Source organism: Montipora capricornis, chromosome 11, assembly GCF_036669925.1.
Source record: "Montipora capricornis isolate CH-2021 chromosome 11, ASM3666992v2, whole genome shotgun sequence".
Taxonomy (NCBI): domain Eukaryota; kingdom Metazoa; phylum Cnidaria; class Anthozoa; order Scleractinia; family Acroporidae; genus Montipora; species Montipora capricornis.
In genome coordinates, this window is record NC_090893.1 from 25,987,128 (window position 1) to 25,996,172 (window position 9,045).

The following is a 9,045-nucleotide window of genomic DNA, read 5'->3' on the forward strand; positions in this document are numbered from 1 at the left end:
ATTGTGTACCTATTAAAGTGCGAGGCTCACTCAGTACTCTCATTCATCTACAACCTGCACTTCAAATATACATTCGTTTCATTCAAGTCACTTGGCAACGGGCGAAAGGACAAATCAGAGTCCTTTCGTCCGTTGCGAAGCGACTTGTATTCTATCCTTCCCACTTCACCTTTTCCATCATTTCATGTAGTCATTTCAATGTTGTAAACATGATATCCTTTTCTAACTCTGACGTCCGCTGGTCAGAATAGTAATCCTCGATTTCAAAGAGGAGTCAAGACGAGTCAAGAGGAGTGGCTTTGAGGGCTGTTACGCGCAAAAACAATCTTACAGAAGGTAAACAAGTTTTTTTACTGCATTATAAGTGATGGATCAGTCTCTTGAAAGGTGTTGTATTGTTAAAACACTGTGGGCCTGTGTCCTCCTTCTCGGAAAATGGCTGTGTCTACTGTAGATGTCTTGCAGGAGGACAGGATAATTTGTTTGAAAATACACCATGTCCGGCAGTTCGATAATCTTCTTTGTTTCGTGTCGATCTTCTCGAAATGTTCGTTGTATGCAGTCGTAGTTACTAAAACAAGGAATGATCAACAAAGACCAACAAAGACCTACAATGAGCAGCAGTGACAATGACCTACAATAAGGTACATTATAAACTAAAATTAGCTAATCCGTAATGAGCTAAAAGATAAGTTGCAGCTGTAAGGGCACTGCAGCATGTTTGCAGTACAAAGGTTAAAAACATTCCACTCTGCACTTTGAACCAATCAAAAACTCGTTGCTGTGTAAGTTGAAAATTTTCATTGTGCACTCTGAACCAAACAAAACATTGTGGGAAGAATAACGTATTTATTATATTCTCTTCATTTTTCCTGCTCTAATTAAGATTTTATTGTTGCCAGGCAAAGCCTTTTCATTTAAGCTTTAAAACAATGGAAGACCATCCAAGGGTCTTTTGGCAGTTTTTTTCTGCCTTCAAGGCCATGTGCGTAATTGCTATCGTCACATGGGCTGTCATGCAATGGAGTAAAAGCATTGCGTGACAAAGCACAATGGATGTTTTCCGCTCACCAAACTCTTCACCCTGATCCTCTCTTGTCTTTCTTTTTGATTGTAAGTCATTTAAGTAGGCCATTGTAGCTCACCGTGGGTCATTATAGCTCATTGTAAATCATTGTAAATCACTATAGGTCATTATAGATCATTGTATGCCATTGCAGATCATTGTGTAGAGCTCTCATTGTAGCTCATTGTAAGTCATTAGCTAATTTTAGCTTATAATGTACCTCACTGTAGGTCATTGTAGCTCACTGTAGGTCATTGTAGGCCATTCCTTGTTTTATTAACTATGTGTATGCAATACTGTCCTTAGTTAGACCTCTAAAATGTTGTGGATTATTGATGGTCTGCATCTGACGTCATGGAGGTCATGTTGGATGTCAAGAACAATAATCTGTCTCTCTGCTGGGAACTAAACTTAGTTTATTGTTATGCAAATTCTGCAAAAAGAAATTACATTGTATTCCCATCCAACATGGCAGCCGTGTCACTTGGGTACAAACCAAGAATTGCCGTCAATTTGTTGAATCTCGCCATCATCACTCGCTAAATACTAACAGCTGCAATGCTGTATAATGATATGTGCATTACTTGGATCAACACAGACAGTGATAAGCATAAAAACACCACGGTTAGGATTGTTCAAACAGCTTAAATACTTTTCATCAGCGTTATTTCTGTATCAATACCCGGCAAATTATAACATCTATTGTATTCACGTGTCTTGAAAACAAAGATCCCTAAGACCCTTAAGACTCTAAAACGAAGAAAGTAACCCAAAAACCTCAATTTGGTTAACTCTAGGCCCAAAAACCAACTTAAGGCCTTGTTAGACCAAGGGTAGCCAAATTGAGTGTTTTGGGCTACTTTCTTCGTTTTTGAGTCTTAAGAGTCTTAGGCGTCTTTGTTTTCAAGACACTCATTGTAATCTGTCTCTTTCTGCAGACAATGTTGCCAAATTGAAAGAAAGATGGCAGGGTATTCAGCAGATACTCCCTCTTTATTTAATTATTCATTTACTTATTTTTTACAAGTTTTTTGTAAACCAAGCAAGTAAAGTGTACGCATCAGTAGAGCCCAGGCCAGGGTCTTGAATGGCTTGTGGTCAGCAGAAAAACTGAAAGTATTTTACCTCAGAAAAGTAGACACCTCTAGCAGAATAATTAACGAGTTTTATTAACAATTATTCCACTCGTGCTTGTTGGATATGAGATGATAGATAGCCATCGAGGTGCGTAGCCCCGAGGTGGCTATGATCGCATCATATCCAACAAGTGCGATTGGAATAAGGATATGGATAAATCTTCCCTACCTTTATTTAAAATCAAAAAACAAAAAAAACAAAAAATGATGCGTACAGTTACTGACATTTGTAGAGCATGGTATAACAGCAAGGAGAAAGTGCCGCCCAGTGGTTAGGGCGCTTGCCTTGAGATCTAGGGATCCCAGGTTCAAGACACTTCCCGACCACTGGTTGAATTTGTTCCTGGTAGTCCCTTGTTCAACTTCTCAGCTGCACTTGTAAATAGCAAACTGGTTTGCCTCCGGCCATTTGGGGTTCTTAACAATTGTTGTTGAATGCTCTGTTCTGTCATGTTTGTGTTCCATTGGCCCTTAAAATCCTTTATGCATGGGCACTAAGTATGTATTGTATTGTATTAGCTGATATACCATGATAGCTAAGCCAATCAAAACTCTAGAATTGCATTATCTAATGATCTAATCTTTAATAATTATTGTTATTCAATCAGGGCACATTGGATAAGATGGTAAATAGCCAATGAGGGGTACAGCGCCAAGTTGGCTATAACCAGTCTTGCGTCAAACAAGTGCAAGTGGAATAATTGTTTTAGTAAGTTTTAATAAATTCTGAACACTTGGACACTTGTGTCCTGGGAAATTTAGCTTCCCACAAACATTTTTCAGCTTGGCACAGTTTCTATATTAGCACATTCTGTGTACATGAGGTGGTAACCGAGATTGAGTGAACCAACCCCTTCATTGGTTGGTTATTGATCAAAGTATGATTACTTTTCCTGTCTCTCTCAAAGCCAATAGAAAAGTGAAATTTCAATCTAAAGGTTCTAAAATATCACAATGTACTTGGCTCTGGAGATGTCTTGTCTTTCATCACTGTCTGATTGAGGAAAGGCAAATGCAGCAAAGTTGTTTGATGCATTATGCATTAATTAATTTCATAGTCTCTACAGTCTACTTCCAAGAAACTGTGGGCTTAAATTCTCTCTGAAAAAACAGAAATTTTTTATCTGTCCGGTATGTAAAACTGGAAGATGTAAGAATAGTTTTCCTTAACGTCATGTCTACATGTGTAGTGGTTTAACACCTAATAACTAGATTTAGAGTTTTATATGTAGTACCAGTATGAAGTAGCATATTCTTGTTTCTAATTTGTTATGAATAACTTTTAAATAGCACAGTAATTCATCAGTTGTTTTTAAACAAGAGGCTCTAAGCAGCCTATACTCATGCGCTGCCAGGTTATTTGTACTTTTGTTGACAGTTTAATAATAATATCAATAATAATAATAATAATAACTTTATTGTACACCACAAAAAAAGGTATATAGGTGTTACAAGAATCTATTTGAGAGAAGTTGCTCTTTATCGTGTGAGTTCATTGACCTATACTTTTCATCTTAATTTGAAAGAGTCTGTTTTTTTCGATGGGTCCATAGACCTGTACTTTTCAAAACAATTTGAAGGAAGTTCTTATTTTTTCTCTGGGTCCATTGGGCTGTAAATTTCTCTCCTCTTTCTTCCAGTTTGCTGCAATTTCTGAAGTAGACTTATGCTTTCGTATTATTTGTTCCCTTGCTATATTTGATAATTCACATAAACATCTACGAAATGCAACCTCATAGTTTGTTTCAAAACTATTAAATTTACTTTGAATAATAGCTAGAACAAAAGAGATCAATAACAGAATCTACATTTGAAAATACTTTTGTTACATTTTTTGGTTCAGAACCATTGTATACAAAAACGTGGTAACTCATCTTTTGCTTTGCATACCACTGGAAAACACAACTAATGCAGTAGCTAGAAATTCACATCAAAAAGCCTGTGCTGCTTTCCTTATTATCCAAAATGGCAGTTTTAAGCTGTTGTTTACTGGGAACCACATTACAAGATAAATTTCCCTGACATCTTGCTCTATGAATAACTTTTACATGGCCAGCGGCCTACGTCTAATTTCTTTAGAAAATCAGAAATAAAAACATGGAGTAACATTTCTGATAAATTGCTCTGCCATTCTCAATGATACTATCAACTGTTTGAGAGGTGCAATAGTTACAAGACTTTTCAGGTGGAAAAACAAATAGAATAAAATGACACAGCAGAACATTCTTTGCAAGAACAAAGATAACCATCATTTACGTGTAAGTGCTCCTAGGGTCTAAAATTTTGGTTTTGAACATATAATGAATGAACAATGCTTCCACTGTTGCTTTACATTTTAATAATGTTAACACATTTTAATCTCATAACAGATGTTTCTGCACATATATTCTGAAAAACGAAATTCATCAATGAATCTATTTCAGTTGAAGTACATGTTGCAAATGGGTCCCATACCTAATAAATCTCTGCCATGAGAGTAAAAAATATTACACCTCCCATTAGGCAGACAGTATAGTGCTACTGTGTAAAGTTCAAGTGTTAAAATATAATTATGCATGATAATTATCCATGAGCAAAGAATCAAAGGCAGCTAACATTGGTATAACATAAGGAAAGTCTGAAATTATAGGAAGTGCATTATTTAGGAAACCACTCTATCACTGTATGTCAACTGATAATTAATGTAGCTTAAATTATAACCATAACAGGCAAATCTGTCAAAAATAGGAGTCCCTGTTTGCATGATTGTGACAAAGCTGAATACATAATTTTCCCGATGTTTTAATTTGAACCAAGTCAGCTGAAGGGGTTATTGGATTCCTGAAATTTTAAACAAGTGCCGACAGAGACATTGCCACATGTTGTGTGCCTGCATTTGCCGTACCAAATACTTCAACATTACCTTGACTGTATGGTGCGGCAATAGTTTTAGTTGGATCAACAATTCCTGGACCTGGGTTGTTTGTACGTCATTTGCGAGTCGAATTAACTCAGGAATGTAAAAGCGATACAAATAGATCTTTGTAAAGCCACAGATGATTAATTTGTTACATTTCATAAATGTGAACCAAACTTTTCAATACTGGCAAATAAATGGCCTCTAAGTAAAAGAAAAGTAAGACAGAAAACCAGAATTTCCCCTTGAAGCATCCTCTAAATTCCTTTGCCACCAAATAAACAGAATGCATATCAACGACTAGTCTGTATTGTTGAAACAATTCCCCATTTTGACTTCGTCGTATGCCCATACTGACAATAACAGTAGTTCTAAGAACAGTTCAGATTGCTAAAAGTCGGATCAGTTTTTCTCAGGTATTCTCAGTCTCGCTCAGAGCTGCTCTACGGTTCTCAAAGATCACTAGGAGCTGAGATGACCTGCATGTTGATGGAGATCAGTTTGAATGACCTTTATGTCGATCCCCGCTCTCGTGCAAAGTGTTTATTTGTAAAACAAATTAGAAAAAAAATATATAATTTTGTCTTTAATGTTAACAACTTACCTTTGGCTCCACAATCGAAAAAGCTAGATCTATTCTAACAGCTCGATCCGTACGACCGCGACTACAATCACAAAGTTTGAACAGTCAAGATGCGATGATTCGGGCGCGACCATGAACATCCAAGAGAAAATAAAACATCTCAAGGGCTAGACTTTCAAAAGTCCTTCGTCTCGTGTAGATTCGCGTCCGAAAAATCACGCTTCGCTCGCCAAAACATTTTCTTCCGGGATTCTCGTGAGGTGGAATTGTCTACTTAAGGGCTTGAAACATGAGAGGGTTAGTTGATTTCTTCAAACACGCACTGTTTATTTTGTTATGCAAAATGGACTGATATCCCAAGCCTACATACATTTTAAGACTCTAATCTTCTTTTCAAATCTTTCTATTAATTTTTCTGACTCAACAATACATTTTTTAGCAGCTATTAATTGTTTTGAATAATCCCCTACCCCCCGCCCCACGTAAAGTTACAGTCATGTGTGTAAATGTATGCAAGCATAAATTTCCATGCACTAATGTGACACGGAAAACAAGAAACGGAGGGCATTTTATACCTCATGCGCTTACTGCGCATGAGTAATTTAAGTGGGCTCCTTTTATTTTATTTTAATTATTGCACAACTTCACATACAATTACAAGGACTACCTGATTACTTACGACGAAAAGTAAACATTATAGACCTTGAAAATCCAAGAAGCCACTGAAATATACAGAGCATTACACATTACTTACTAGCTTAAATTCTTTCTGAAAAAACAGAATTTTTTTTATCTGCCCGGTATGTAAAACTGGAAGATGTAAGAATAGTTTTCCTTTACGCCATGTCTACATATGTAGTGGTTTAACACCTAATAACTAGATTTACAGTTTTATATGTAGTACCAGTATGAAGTAGCATATTCTTGTTTCTTATTTGTTATGAATAACTTTTAAATAGCACAGTAATTCATCATTTGTTTTTAAATTAAAGTGGGCTCCTTTTATTTTATTTTTATTATAATTGCACAACTTCACATACAAATACAAAGACTACCCGATTACTTAAGACGAAAAGTAAACATTATAGACCTTTAAAATCCAAGAAGCCACTGAAATACACAGAGCATTACACATTACTTACTTAATTACAATCCGGGTCAAAAGACTTTGGGACACTTGTCAAATTTTGGGCAAAAAGTACAGAATTTACTGTACATGCTTCCATCGCTATATGAGCAACGTGTGTTCTCCTTTCACTGCCTTTTTTGCGCCCCCCTTTCCCCCAGACAATTCTGAATCATGCGAGCAATCAATGAACTGATCTTGATTGCGGAGACTGTGAAAAATCAACATTGTAATGGGAGAAGGGGGAAAAGCGGGAATTGTCCCAACAGTTTTGACCAGGATTGTACCTACTGTAGCTACCTACCTACGCAGTCACTCACTCACGGTCGCTCACTCGCTCACTAACTACTAAAGAGGTTACACAAAAGGCAGATACACGGAAAATAGTAACACATGCCTTTTTCAAACACAAAACCGGATGCCAACGCCAATTTCTTATTGAATTTTTCCGCAGTGCGCTTTTAAATGCTAATATACTTTTCCGTCTCATAATTAGTTTAAACTTTTTGCTTGACACCGTTTATATTTGGAAGAGTTTCAGTCCTTCTACAGTCCTACAAATAAACTTTAGTAACTAACAACAGGCATTCAGTGAGGTGCATTCAAAGATTATTATTCCTATTGAAACCTCTTGTAAACTAAGATGTAGGAATTCTTTTACAGAAAATAATAAAAGGATTCTTTTTTTTTCCAAAAAGCTTGTGAGTGCACACACGCGGCAAGAAAAAAAATTATGGTTTTTAAATATTTTTTATCTTTCATTATTTTATTGTATTTTATCTTACTCTTGCATGATTTGTTAAGCTTATGGCAATTGAGCCCTTGCGTAAAAGTCCTTACGAGTTAAAAACCTCTCTGTCTATTAGGCTCAAAATATATTTTTTAAATCATATGGCTCGTACGGGCCCAGCACATGCTTTCATTGTAAAACGATTGGGGAAATCCCCGTTTGAGGGTTGTACGCATTACCGTAAGCAGGGCCGGAAAACTCCGTACGGCCCTGCTAGGAACACATACTGCTCCGTCCAATGCAATTTCAGAGGATTTCCTTGCTTTTAAACATTCAAGCTATCTACATCCAGAAAAACAAAGGCTAAAAAACATACTTGATAAAGTTTCTGTGCAAATTTTTGTTAGTTATTTTGTCCATACTTCATATTCTGAGTGCTCATGAATAGTGTAAAGAGCCCAATGATAGAATGCTTATTGACTGAGTTTAGGTCGGGGCCGGACAGGAAAATATTTGGCTGTCGGTCTTGGCGCACAGACCTCGCTGCGCCATGACATCAGGCCAAATATTTTCCCGTCCGGCCCTCCCACTCAGTCAATAAGTACATAGAATTTCCTTTGATACGTCTACATCTTCATGTACATCTACATTTATTAAAGGCCCACCTTCAACCGACAGGCATTGCGTGTCGCGTAACAATTTTCATATATGAAAATTCCGCTCGAAGCTGAAATTCATCCAATTACTTGAGTTAACTGCGTCGCCGCCAGTATGGACCACAGCTATTATGATATGTCAAACTGGATTGAAACCAGTGAAAAATGCAAAAAGAAATCATTTTCCAAACCGTTTTCCACCTGAACACGAAAAGCGTTGACTGTGTAAGAACTATAGTTGACGTAGTGTGGCCTTGTAGCCGCGTCGAGCTACAAAAAGCGCGCGAAAAATGAAGCCTCGCTTATGTTTAGGTGAGTTAACGTGGGTTGAGCCTACAATCCAATCGAAAACCAGCGCCTGGTCAGCGGTCAACTTAAAAAAAAAAAAAAAAAAACAGCTGACCTCGGTGAGCTCGAAGCTTGAGCCCGCGGTAAGGTCACGTGATACTGGTCAGCGGATACCTTGTTTTGACAGGTGTCAATTGATCAAAACACGAATGTCCAATATCGAAGATGTATACTGTAAACTAGCATGATACTAGTCACATTGGCATACATGGAGGGGTTGACGTACGTACGTACGGACGATCGATGACGTTATGTCTCTAAAACCCAAATTTTTTGCATCGATGGGTTACCACATTTCCTCTTTGGTGCTCCGCGCGCGCGCCAAAGGCGCTCGCGAATCTCCGTTATTATAGTAAATTGAGTGGTCGTAGGTTATCAGCTATATAAACAGTACACTATTAAGAGTGACCAGATTGCGTAAAACTATTTTTGGCTATCGCTGATACTATGTTTTAAAGTTACATCTTCTGTATCTGTTGTCTCTAATTATCTTAGAAGTTGTAT

General features: G+C 37.2%; 1 protein-coding gene across 5 annotated transcripts in view; it reads left to right on the forward strand.

The window, feature by feature from the left end:
• The first annotated feature begins 255 nt into the window (after positions 1 to 255).
• Positions 256 to 9,045, forward strand: part of LOC138023891 (zinc finger protein 345-like) — a 23,521-nt gene continuing 14,731 nt past the window's right edge. For 2 of the 5 annotated variants that reach the window (XR_011126833.1, XM_068870974.1), the window contains exons 1-2: positions 257 to 336; positions 2,811 to 2,911. The gene's annotated coding sequence lies outside the window, so the exon portion shown is untranslated. Of the gene's footprint in view, positions 337 to 2,810; positions 2,912 to 9,045 lie in introns of all 5 variants that reach the window. The other 3 variants (XM_068870973.1, XM_068870977.1, XM_068870975.1) reach the window with 3 other exon arrangements.